Here is a 14293-nt window from a genome sequence, read left to right on the forward strand (position 1 = left end):
GGTTTCTTGCGCCCACGTGCATCGCCACGCCGCAGCCACCGCCGTGCCCTTTTCCCCTTCGCTTTGCCCTGCTCTCACAAGCTGCTTTTACCGTCCCTTTTTTTTTCCTCAAGGCGACGTGACGCGATGTGGGACACGTCTGCACGCTGTAACTCTGTAGGTGATGGAGATTGACGCGAGATTCGCTACAGCTAAGCTATCGGCATGGACTCTAATTAGCATTGGGAATTGTGTATGATTATGCAGACGTGTAGGATATCAATGTTACGGCGCGGCGAGGAGCTAGAGCGGCAGACTAAATACGGGGATGAAAGAGAGAGAAGGGATTGAGACAGAACGGGAAACATAGGACCAGAACGCGGTAAGCTCGGTGAAGAGGTAAAAGGTACGTGCGCAAAGGGGTTGGCGCAGGGTTAATTGCCTCTTGTGGCGTCTCGGGTTAAGCTAAGCTGCGGGGGTAACGCTTGATGGGGTTGAATCTAGCTTCGAGAGTAAAGGGAGGGAGAGAGAGAGAGGTAATACAGGATCACATCGAGGATAGCTATCTCTCCATACTAGAATCACGTAACCTCGACCCCCTTCCGACGTAATCTTAGTCATGTCCCTTATCCTTAGCCATCCCATAGCGGCCAGGTTAATTTACATTACGACACGTGAGTTTATCAATCTGAATTGGCGTATTCGATCACAATAAAAGATTGATATGATAAAAACAACTTTTTTCGTACTGGTTATGTAAGCAATAAAATATTACGCTCTGTCGATTTGAAATTTTATCGTCAGACATCTTGAGAAAAATTCTAAAGGACAAAGCCGCATCGATAATGTCAAACACAGAAAAATCCAGTTGACAGTAGTCATTGTATAATATTTTCTATATGAATAAAAGGTGTTTGTCTAATTCACATTGCACGACAAGCAAAGAAACAGAAAGAAACAAAAAGCCAATTTTTACAAATAAAAGATATCAAAATATTTTACAATTTATATATACAATAAACTATTGCGAGAGAGTGTAGTAAAAATGAATAATCTACATCTTAATTTATAGTATTTTATAACGGAATGCTGTTTGGCATAAGAATTGGAATTGACTATATTTCGCCAGACATAGCACACGCGATTCAGATTTCATTTTACTTTAAAGAACCAAGGAGAAAGAAGATAGAGAAAAAAGATTGATATCAGAGAGTACAACATCGAGAAATACAAATCGGTTAACTGTGCCAGCACTGTCTTATCGATTTCACCACAGCACACAAAACAGACTCATGGGGAGATCGGATTAATTGCGAAACTTGAGAATTAAAATACACTCGTTAAGACAAACAAAGGAACGAGCGAGACAAAATGGGAGTCTCCAATCGTTCTGAAGTGTTTGCATTCCAGTTAACCAAACTTGGAATTGTTCTGGTGTTTGACATTTGCCGATTTCGCGTGAAGAAGAAGATATTCACGGTACTATACAATCGTCTAATTTATTCATGCATTCGAAAAAGTTATATATCTAAAAACGCGTACTTACTAATTACGGAGACGTGACAAAATTTTATTTTTACTAAAACAATATTTCAATACTTTGATCTATTTTTATATTGAGGTAATCGTATGCAAGGTAAATTTGAGAGGTTAAATTGGAAAAGTTTTTCGGCACGAACAAGACAATATCCATTCATGAATGTTTCACGTCTATCGGCCTACGTTTGCTGCACGTGTAACTCACTGTTAACGGCTAGTGGTCGCTAACGCAACAACAATAGCCCGACATCGAACGAAAAAGAATACATAGCGGCAGAGCGCGCGTATGTTACGTCCATCGGAATTCCAGTGTACGCTTTAATTATTGGATCTAATTGCCGTGGATATTGCTAGGTACTGGCCCGTACCCCGAGATCCTGTCGACACTAAATGGAATTTCACTCCCTTAAATCAAGCGGCATTGATCCCGCAAGGTAAAAATTGAAATGCAGAAAACGCCGGCGAAACTCGCAATTTTTCCGATGTATATTTCCGAAGCGCGATTCGATTACCTTCGCATTACAGAGTGACCAGCAATCCGTATCGCGGCCTGGCCGATATAACTTCCTTTTTCACGCTTCACCGCTGCTTCTTACGCGTATAGATCCGCTTATAGAAGTATAAAATACAAATAAATATAAATATATAAATATGGATATAAATATATATAAATATATGTATACGTACGATGATAAACATGCCAACGAAGGTGCCTACGCGTACAGTAAGTGAACGCGAATGCATGACAAACTTATGATTTTCTTTCTCATTTTTTACTTTCTTTCAAAGATAACACTTCAATTATGGATTTACATTTAAGAATTTTTCGCTAACGCTGCGGTAGTATATCCAATCTGCTTGTGGTGAGAGGGTAGAGCCAATTTTATACATGTTCGACGATATTTTGTACGAACGCAATTGAGAACGGTGTTGCGCGCGCGAGCGCGCGTGCGATGACGCTGAAACGTGCGCAAGAATTCGCGCAAGGAGCATTCGCCGTACGTATGTGATCGCTGCGTGCAACGCTTTAGCGATGTAATTTCGATACAACATGTATCACATAGGCGTATGGAGTGGCGCAAGAAAAATCTGACATTTCTTCGCTTCGCCGCGAGAAGCGGTCTCCGAAGGGAGAAAAAGAAGAAAGAGAGAGAGATACGAAAAGGTAATATAACAGGAGATGAAATTGTCTCCACACTATAAAATGCGGGAACTCGTTGGAACGGATCCTAAGTCACTACTTTCATAGGGAAGATGTGTAAGATTTTCTCGCGCCACCTCGTAGACAGCGTGCATTTCGAGTAACACGATAACGATGTGCGAGCACTTTTCATCGACTTGATCGAACCGATATGCGTGGCACGCTCGGTCGTGCCCGGTCGCTGACGTTTGAGGCTAAGTCAATGGAAACTGCCGAGTACGCGGAGTATAAAGATAATCATTAATTAATTAATTGTCTTTACATTTAAAGAGCGTATACGATGAAAATAAAAGGAGCAATCATGTTTCATCAATATAATAACGTAATTAAGATTAAGTTAACACGCCCCGCGGTCTCGGCGCTATGGATCGGGGCCGCGGAAGGCAATTGCGAAGGAAAGATAATATTGGGCTCGAGGACGATCGCTCTCGATGATATCAACTGCGCAATCCTGCAATCCCGGCCGGCCGACTTGGGTAGCCGCGAGCAATTCAACGCGGCCGGCGTCGTCGTTTCTGCGTACAAGTACTCACTCGCTTCTTCTTCATCTCCTTCTCCCCGTTCCTTCCCCTCGCTACCCTCCCATATCGTCCATCTTAATGAGGGTTGTGTTTATACCCTGTACTTCTCTTACCAGGAGTATCTACGAGTTTGTAGAGATGTTGGTGCTTGTCCTCGAGCCTGAGGTGCGCGCCTGCTCCGTCGTAAGCTCGAGAAGCTCGAGTCTGTTCTGTACCATGACAAGCGTGTATTTCTGCTTTTCTCTATCTTATGTACGTGTTCTTTTCTATCCGCCCCCTCGCACCCATTCTTCTTCCTTTTCTTCCTTTTCCTGCCTCCCTGCCGTTCGCCTCCTCCCTTCTTGCTGCCGAGCGCGTCATATCGGCCGCTGCCGCATGGCGCCGCATCGGGTCTCTCGCCAAATTAAACCATTTTCATCGCGAATACATACGTCACGTACAGAACTTACCCGACGATCGCGAGCGTTCTTATGTTATATCCGCGCACCAGCATATAATCGCTTATTTATTTTTTACGTTAACGTACATTGCCCTTCAAGAATACTCGTACCCTATCACGCCTATTTTTTTCCCATTCACGACCAACATACCCACTACCGTTTTAATAATACGCCCGTCATACCATCCACGCACTGAAACTGCTATGTAATTTAACGAATCACTCTGCTGACGTTAAACGTAATGTGTGCGTGTTTCTAATTAATTCCCATTTTTTTTTTCTACATTATCAAGACGTATCTTTCTCGCCAAACGTCGTATATGTCAGTACCGTAACACACACGTTGTACATAGCATATATGGTACAGAGAAAATAAACTCATTTTATAACGAAAAACGTCGTTTTTCTTTCCTTCGTTCTTTACGACACGTGTAACTTTCCTTGCGCCCGGTTTGTAAGGCTACGTTGGATCCCAGCCAAAGCTATACTTCTACATAAGAAAAGTCCTTGGAATGACTCGCGTAAACGGAGAAAAGAACAGCAAGGAGAAAGTAGTTACTACCTGTGGCGGTACGGTTAAGATCGGCGTTGACGATAATAATCCTTCTGTCGTTGGCAAATTATTTTCATACGTATGTACGGAAAGAGACCATTGTAAAGAAGATTGCAAAGTTCTTAACGAGTGTTATTGTTAGTTACGAGCTAACCAGTTCGACAAATTCCATGATCGAATCATTCGAGAAAATTATCCAATCAATCTCTCGTCACGCAAGATGCTAAATCGGGGACGAACGCTCCTCCATCTCAGTGGTAGTGGAAATAAACTGGTAAGTTCATATCGATCAATATATCATGATGCGATGTGCTGCGATGACAAGCGAGCGGAACGGTAAGATATCTTCAGTTATAGAAAATGATTTGCAAAATATATTTCATTGTGCGACTAATAATTTTGCATTAAAATTCTGTACTTTTAAAATGTATCGTCTTAGAATTATAAACCAAGGATGAAAATAACTAATAGACAGATTTTTTTTTTATTGTTAAACATATCAAGCAAATTGTAATAAACTGAATAATTCGATTTTATGGTAACGCATAAAAGTATACGATTTTCGTGCTATCTAAAATAAATGTCTGTTGAACGTCATATTTAATCATGGACGAGAAATCCATTTTCCTCCCATGTAACTAGGACATAGCGTTCCCATATATCACATTTCACGTAACGTGTAATTTTAAAATGAGATGCCTTCAACTTGAAATTCACGTGCACGATGTTTACGATATCAGTGCAACAATAACTAACTGATATTCTGTATATGTACGCGACTGGATTTGATCGTAAAATGTTTTCTGTTAACAATGATCAAGAATTTAAATAATAGTTTTGAATCAAATTCTATTAACTAATGAAAATTAAATTTCTTCGTGACGTTCAAAGTTTCAAGCGCAAAGAGATTCGCATCAGAAAGGAGGAGCCGCGAGTAAAAGGAAATCCCCCCCATTCCAATGTATCGCGAGTATATAAGGTGCGTCGTGCCGCACGAGCGAAAAGTAGACCATGTAAATGTCCAAGATCACTGGTTTCCAGCATCCGCTAGTTGCACTTCTCCGGTGCGCGATTCAATAAGCGTGAGAACCTTGTCGAGTGGTCGCGAGGAAGAATATTTATGAGAAGAATATTAATAGCCAACGTTACTCGGGAGATCCAACAGAGAGAAAGCTATGAAAGAAATATGATTTTTCTCTTATATTATGAGTAAAACCATCATCTAACTGTTATTGCAACTCGATCTCAATTTTAACAAATATATTGTACAATTTACAATTACGAGCGCAATAAGCAGCCAAGTCATATTCAAAAGGGGGACCAGACGTTAGTAATCAAAAAGAAATAAAGGCAAGGGAGATAAACCAACAATTAGATTTTCGCGATTCTTCTTTTTTCAAACAAATAAATTTAATCGATTTCATAATTTTTGAGATATACATGTAATAATAAACTATTTTAATTACGTAAATATAAGATTTATCAATAGTTTGTTGATTAACAAAATATAATTATATGAAACTATACATATATATGATTAATAAGAAACTATACATATATGATTAATAAAAAACCAAAAAATAATAAGAACGTACAGTTGTATTAGTAAAAGTTTCCCGTGTAATTATAACAATTTTTCAATCAATCTATAATAAATCGTACAAATATTTATTTCAGTGATTCGTAATAATTAAAAATATTAACATATATATGTTTTTTTCATAAGAATTGATTATTAAATTGTGTGAAATTAAATTTAGATCTTATCTGAAGATATAGACACAATTTGATTTTCTCATTTTATGTTATAAATATGATGTTACAAATGGACCCTCAAGATTCATCTACTGAATCGTACATTTTGAAAAACTGGTTTTAGTTGAGTTTTTAAGTCACTATAGATGTAGGTTTCAGATACAGAATATCGAATGCAGGTGAAAACGTTGGAGTAATTGAATACCTGCCTAATCGTATCCTGCTGTACACAGTAAAAAAACGTAAAAGCGTTAAAAGCGATAAGAAACTTTATTCCGCACTATTTTGCGTAGTCTCGTCTATTTAACGTAATACCGCTTTTCTTTCACAGTGGCGCACAACTGCAGGAAAAAAGGAGACTATACTTTCTCATCTGGAAATCGTGCCGCTGCTAGCTTTAAGGCAAGCACTGAGATTACTAACGTCTGGTCCCCAATCGAAGCGCTCTCTGGGATGCAATTTATCGCGCATAAAACGAGAGCGTAAGTTGCCCAAGTACGATTCGGTGAGTCCATTCCGCGGGAGTCGACTATGTTAATGAACCGGATCGAGATAATGCCACGCGATGCTGCTAGTTTACGGTTCTGCTAACGCGGCCGGAAGTATATCGGATGACAGAGGCACAGCACAGCCTTTATCGATCCAAAGTTCGCTGTTTTGCTCACTCGCTCGCTCGCTCATCGCGAGTAGAAACAAAAGAAACATATCGAGCAAGCGCTAGTTGGGTGGCATAAAAGTCCTGATAGGTTCCCGATATTTTCCGGATATCTCGTTCCGACACTGCCGTCTTCGTCGTCATTGTACGATAACGGAGCTATGCCGCCGTACGAACGGCTATATATAGTAGCATGGTCCCCTTTGGTACAGGATGCGCGGAAGGAAGGCGGAGGTGACGGCGGCAGAATTTCCGGCAACATTTGCCGACGGGAAGAGCAGTCGCGAAGAACCGCATGTACGGGAGAGTGAGGAAGAAAAATGGAGAATAGAATTGCATGAAAACACAGACGCACTACGTACAAATGGCGTTTCGAATCTCCGGCTAGAACGCCGAAGATTCGTTTCCCACAACGGCGACACTACAGACCGTAATGTTGTGTTTATTCTGCTGTGGAAAAATATTACGGCGATGTTGGACACTGGTATACGTAGCAATTACGCGAACATATTCGTTTATCGGTCTATTACAAATTTTTATTCGCCTGATTATGTCTACATTGATCGGTCGTGTTGCAGCTATCATAGCGTCTGATTAAAAGTTTTATGTGCCTCCGCTGAAATGGCGATAGACCGATAAAACGAAGAATTTATTCTATATCATTGTGATCGATTTAGCGTCATAATAATAATAGTAAATCCGTATATTTTGTAGAGAATAAATTAAGATATTAATTACTTTTAATTTTTTGCCAAATGTATCACATAAAGATACCAATCAATATTTATGAAATATATATATAATAGTCATCGGCAATAAAATTTTGATAAATATTATTAATTGGTAATCTCAGAGCTTGTTTTAAAATTAGTAGCGGCATGATCTTCAAGTACAAATATAGTATAAATTAACTCTGTTGATTCGGTTCTACCAGATCTAAAATTTATTTTCTTATTAATACTTTAACTTTTTATTTATCTGAACGATAATCGTATAATAAATTTAGATAGATCAGTAAGGTTAAAACGAAATTGATATTAATTATAAAACGTAAATACAATTGAAGTGATATAATTATAACTTAAGTATTTATATGTATATAATATATATTTATTATTTTTGTTTATAATTAATGTAATATAACAAATATTAATTATAATAAATAACGAATAATTACAGTATACAGTTCAAGAATCTAAAAATTTGCAGTGATAATCAATATACATACATACAACGCAGACACATAAAAAAAACAAAGAATCTCAATAATTGACAATGTTCTATTCTAACAGGATAACGTACTAGCAGAAAAGTGACGTGTGCGCGAGATCATCAGTCACTGCGTCGGGCATCATCGTGAATGAGAAACGTCGACTATAAGACCTCTACTTCGAGCCATTTATCAAAAGTCGAGACAGTCCTATCGAAGTGTCTCTACGAAATTATCTGCTGGCGGCACCGGACCCACGAGATTCCGGACAATCTGTCCCGGTCGAATTATCCAACATTAACCCCCAGGTTATCGATCTGCCGATTCTGAATGTTCGCTAGTTTGCGGCAGTCTATTCCCGATTCTCATGCGATTTCGGCGAAGTATCTTTTTGGTCCCGTTCGTAGCGAGTACTTTCGTAGCCAAGGTTTCCTACTTTACGAGCCGCACTTTCTCCAAGTAAGACAGAATATGGATCAATAAGCATCGGTATTATATCACCATGAAAACGTAACGATTAAATTATGCCGTTCCAACGATCGGTAGCATATATAGTTTTAAGAAAATAATATAACTCAAGCCGTTAGAAACAATCTCATTGCAAGGAGAAAGATGTATCCTTCAATAAAAGATTACGCAGCAAAAGTCATTTGATTCCGAATTCATGGTCTATAAATGTTCCGATATCGCTTCTAACGCCCGGTCCTGTCGTAGAGCTTAGTACGTGTTTCAAAAATATAGCCCAATAAATACTTTGTAATTCCTTACGAAGTGTTTTGTTTTCCTGAACACATGCATCGTCACGCGTTGATATATTGTATGCGATCCACTAAAGTTCGTCTCTCGTTCGCGTTTCGATTACATCAAAAGTTGTAAACCAAATCGAAATGTGCATCAGGCGATCAAGGAAAGTGGCGGCGGCGTAAATAGCGAGTGGTTTTGCTATCGGAATGTCGATGCCGTGATCGGCAAGGAGGTCGAGGTGGTGCGACCACCTCGAACGACGAGGTTGCTTGGCTCATCTCAGCCAGGTCTTGTGCATGGTCGGGTTAGGTAAGGATTGTTGCGCGGCATTCAAGCAAGAAAAGACGACAAGCAAAACGAATTGAGATGGGAGATGTGACAAGAAATGGGAGCGAAATCTGACACATGAATGGCAGTGAAGAAAAGCAGATAAAAAATATATATACGTTACAATCAAAACGATGAACAGCATATACAATCATGTAGTTTGCTATGAAACTTTTGAAAACTGCATAGTTTAGCTTGTAAGATGCATGAAATTTATAATAAAATTTATATAAATTAGAACTATCATAAATTCATAGTTTACTTGCGAAAAAAATAAAGTTAATATAAAAGAAATAATATTATTTATTTATTACAGAGTATATGAAGAAAAATAACATTTATAAAGGAATGAAGTTCCCTTGCATTAAGTTGTAAGTTTAGTTATGTAATATTATATTACTAGCAAACATTTATTACATTTATTGTAGTGACGATTGTATCATAACAAATTGAAATATCGATGAACATAACCAAACATGTATGTAAATAGCACTTTCATATTGAATATAGAAATATTGAAACTGAGAGATTCAAACGGTTGATAAAATAACAGATATATTATTGTTAGAGTTTAGTGGATATGTTTGGATATATGATGCAAACATATTAAAGCTGATTGTCATTCGCATGTCACATATCGCATGATAATTGTTTAGTTTCTTTTTTTGAAACGCCAAGTTATGTCAAACATAATAAACGATTAGCACTGTCAAATGAATTCAATGCTTTTTCATTTTTCGATAGCTTACGGTTCAAAGTTTTACCGATTTACTTATACGAACGACGACATTTCGCTACTCTGATCTATTTTATTGCATTCTTCATGTTTCGATATGGACGCTGATTTTCTTGATATAAAAAAAAATCATTAATATTCCTAACGTGTGAATATAATCCTAATTACATCTTTTATTATTTGGCTTTATTTAATTAGATTTAAATAGAAACCTAAAACATAGAAGTCTCTAAATCTTCTTTCAGCTCAAGCTTCACGAACTCTTAGGACATTTTTGTCTCCCCGGCATGCCTAGCTTTCGTATCCTGTCCTTCCTGTCCGCTTTTCGCTCGAACGTCTACCTTCATCTTCCAGCCGTCCTTCCAAGAGCCAATCCGTCTGACTTCTCGCTGCACTCGTAAGTCTCAAGTATTCTCCTGGTTGCACAGCTACGCAAGCCTTATTCAGAAAGACCTTCTTACTTGTGCGTTGACTGGAAATAGTTTCATCGAATTCAGCGGGCTCTCCTGACTTAATGTGATAAAATCGTATCAGGAAGTACTTGGATAACCAAACAGTGATTATAAGAGAAAAGATTCAGGCGAAAGATTATTTTCTCACGCTCTACGATGATTTAGTGCTAATGCGTGAGCTCAATGAGACACTAGCAAAATATTTACAATTACATAAGGAATTATCTCGACTACCACCTCTGTCATAAAAACGTGTTTGTCGAAGCGACCGAAAGTAGATAACTTTTTATAAGCATTCATTGTCTATAAGGTGGAAGTAAGAATCCCATTCAAACTTTGATTCGGACGTATATATCTGCACTCAAAGCCAATTATGCTAATGGCCAGTTCAAACTTACGAAATTAAATTGGTTTCGCAGACAACCAATTTCAACTTGCCGACTTTTGGGAGAATATCCCCTGTGGTTTAATGTAAACTGCCATCTACCATTCGCAATGCTATATAATAGTTAACAGACTAATTATGAGATCCTTTTACCGCGTGTAAATTTCAAAACCTACTAATATACCTTGTCACTGTTTGTTGATTACCAATAAATCTCTACATATACGCTGTACATCGCAAATAATGTACCTATTAATCCATGTTCATTGTTGTCCATGTCTTCTGCATGTAATTCCTAATCGGATAATACGATGTCATCTGGAAGGTGATTTAACAATCTTCGTAAATAATTCGGAGAAACATTCTACGTCAGATTTTTCTTCTTTTTTTTAAATAAAGTATTTTTAATAATATTTTATAAATCCACTGTAAAATAGTTGCGCAAAATTGTTATAATAAATGCTATTTTTTTTTTAAATACAATTTCTTCAGCGATGTCGCATTGAGATAATAAAATTAATATTTCAGCAACATCTCTGAATTCGTAGCAATTAATGTCTTCAGCTTTTATTAGAAATCGGGGCGTCTTCGAGAGATTATTTCTATACAGCAGCTGATTTCCCATGGGATACTAATCCTATTATGGATCGACAACTTTTTGCTATCAGCTAAAGAGCATCGCCCAGCTTACGGAAGACTACAAATAAAACTTTTCCAGGTTATATTTGTGTCATCCGGATTAATTATACGCAAATTTTAAGAATAATATTTAATTGTATCTGTATTAGCTCTATAGATTACTTACTATTCAGTTCTCTCTCTACGAATATTATAATATATTTAAATATACTTTTATTATTATCATCATATGAAGCTATTCACATAATTAAAAAAATATTTTTCATTAATCTCTAACAATACGTAAAATATCGTTTATATCTTTTATATTGCTTATAAGATATTATATTTTTTTCTCTATATTATATCACATTCTTTTACCTTAATTCATTGTATCATTTCATACTTTAAGCAATGCGTTACAATCGCTGCAAAACATAATTTTGAAAAATAAATAAACTCGATTTTCGAAGACGCAAATTCACGATGTCGCATTAAGTAAGTTCCTAGTTATGATCACCTAAAGTTCCCGCATGGCACGCTCCACGTTAAACTTCGTTCTCTCCTTCAGCGAATTATGTAAATCCGGAAGCTGTTGCTACCCGTCGCGCGGCTGTCGACATCGTTTCTTCTTAAAACTAGCATTATTGCAGGCGCAAATGTCTTTATTCGCCAAAGGAATTGCTTATAAGAAGAAAATAACGAACTCTTTCCAAGGTGAGAAAATATTATGAAAACTTATAATTTCATTAATTCTACGTTTTTCAAAGTAACAAAGTGATTTCAATACTTTAATTACGACTTTAGTTATAAAATCCATTATTTTCATGTTGCCATATATATGAAAACATTGTTTTTATTTTATAAAAGCTATTATACTATATAAAGTCAGAGAATATTATTTCACAACAACTATAAACCATATGAGTGAAATGTACAAAACGTACATGAGTACATAAAATGCGCATTTCATGGAAGACCAAAAAATTTCAAATTTTCAATAAATAACTGAACTATCGAAAACCGTTACTTCTGATCGCGATGTGACCAGAGAATCGGCCAACGATGCTCTCTCGATTGCGGCGCGCTCGGACTTGACTCAGTCGCTTTAATAAACGACGATCATATTGGCGAGCAATATTCGCGTGGAATATAAAGAAACACGCAGTTGTAACGCTGGCCGTACCAGTAAGAATTATGTAATTGCCAAACGGCGGTTGTACAATAATGACACATGGGCCAATGATAACATTCCGTTTCAACGGATTGTCGACCGTTCGTGGATGACTGGGTGGTACATGCCGGTCAGGGGATGCATTGGAGTAGAAGGGAAGGGAGAGGCAGGAGGGTGAAGGGATGCACGTAGAGCATGGCTCAGGGGAGGGTAAAAGAGCGGCGAGGGGCCACTAGGGGTTGCAAGCGGAACGGGGCCTCCGTAAACGTGCAAGCGCCAATGCAGCATAACGACACAGCCAAATGGTTCGACCATTACCGCGCCAATATTACCTGCTCAACTGAATTATTGTGTCGAGCGGTCGCGCGAAATATCTGGCATCGATATTGAATTGGTGTGGTGGTCGACTGGGTAGGAAGAGGAATGAATAAAAGGGGAGGAGTGGAGTAATGGGGACGAGGATGTACGGGAGCAGAGGGCAAAAAGAGCTCGAGGAGAAAAAAAAGAGTTGACTTTAACGAGAATGGATCTTCGTAGAACAAAAGCCCAATTTTACAGAATAACTTTCAATAAATTCCATTCTCAAATAATGCCTTCGATAAGCGAAAAAGAATAAACGAGATGTAGCCGCTTACGTTCATCAGTACAAGATCCTCTGTTTTCTGCCACCTTAATCGGCATTTAATTATCGGCTATATAATTATATCTAATGAGACGACAATCTTGTTCAAGAAAGTGTCCAATAAACGATAATTTATTTTGTTTTACGCCGTAGAATATTCTTGTAGCTTATTCTCCGTTTCGCGCGCACCTCTTTTCATTAAAATTAACAGTACAGTCGAACGGAAAGCGGGAAAATAATGACATTTTCGAACTTAAAATGTATGCTATTCGGTTAATTCGTACCATTGAAAGAGGGTAGGTTAAGCGGATGAAAGCACAAAGGAAGGATAAACAAAAGAGTTATTCATTCAGATGGCTAACAAAGTAGAATTAAATAACTGGCAAAAAAATTTTTTTCAATTCGGTCCATTCGGTGCAATGGTGCATAGACTATCCCTCATATTTGTTTCGCTTTACGACAGAGATCGGCTCGGTCCAACCAAAATGGTTGGAAGTAAACTACGAACCATATGAAAATCGGATTATATGTAGTTATTTTCTGCGGCATGATGCTAAAGTTATTTGGCAGGACGCAATACTGGACATATCCCGGGAAATAGCTGTTTATAACCTGCATACGAATTCCCGCTAATGTTCATTGAATTCATTTCAGATATGGCCATCAATTATAGTACCTGGCATGGCTGGGAGAAGCGCGCGGAACAACGGCTCTCCATTTCGAGAACAAATAGTGACGATTATTTGTTGTCATTATCACGTACTGCAATCAGTATCACGACAATCAATTACGATGAATAAATTACGAATTAACATTTTTTGTATAATTATTATAAATTTTTAGCTATAAATCTATCCATAATATTGTAATAATAAATATAATTTTTATGATTCTCTCTTTCTCTGCCCCCTTTTCTCTTTCTCCGCTATTATTAATATAATTTATATAGCTCTGATAAAAACTGCAACTTAAAAGAATTAAATAATTACAAAAAAAGTTGAGATGGCAGAACTATTGTTCTCTCGAAATATTTTCTTGCCTTTGAATTGTTCCACGAATAATAAATGCATTCTGTTAGTTCCACTATGTACATTTATCAATTGTGAAATTCTTAAATAATTTGCAAAAATAAATGACAAATAGACGCTGAATTAATTTAATAAGGTAATGAATAATTGATTAAAATTTTATAAAATAAAGCATTTAAGAAATGACACCTCTATTATCCCGGGCTATTACTGTTACTTAATCAGACGTTTGGTTTATGGCGAAACACTTCGACGCGTTGTCGAGCCAGACAGGAACATCGACGTAAACTCCATCACCAAGATCAGATCCCCCGCAGCTCTATAGCTAGCTCTTGATTGGCTAATGCGATTGTTA

The 14293-nt window shown here is 37.6% G+C and overlaps 1 protein-coding gene across 1 annotated transcript in view; it reads right to left on the bottom strand.

Moving 5' to 3' along the window:
- The window catches only part of Atg16 (Autophagy-related 16), a 404014-nt gene that overhangs the window by 230525 nt on the left and 159196 nt on the right, over positions 1 to 14293 (bottom strand). The gene's annotated exons all lie outside the window — the stretch shown is intronic.

This window comes from Mycetomoellerius zeteki, unplaced genomic scaffold, assembly GCF_001594055.1.
Source record: "Mycetomoellerius zeteki isolate Tzet28-1 unplaced genomic scaffold, Tzet1.0 scaffold31, whole genome shotgun sequence".
Taxonomy (NCBI): domain Eukaryota; kingdom Metazoa; phylum Arthropoda; class Insecta; order Hymenoptera; family Formicidae; genus Mycetomoellerius; species Mycetomoellerius zeteki.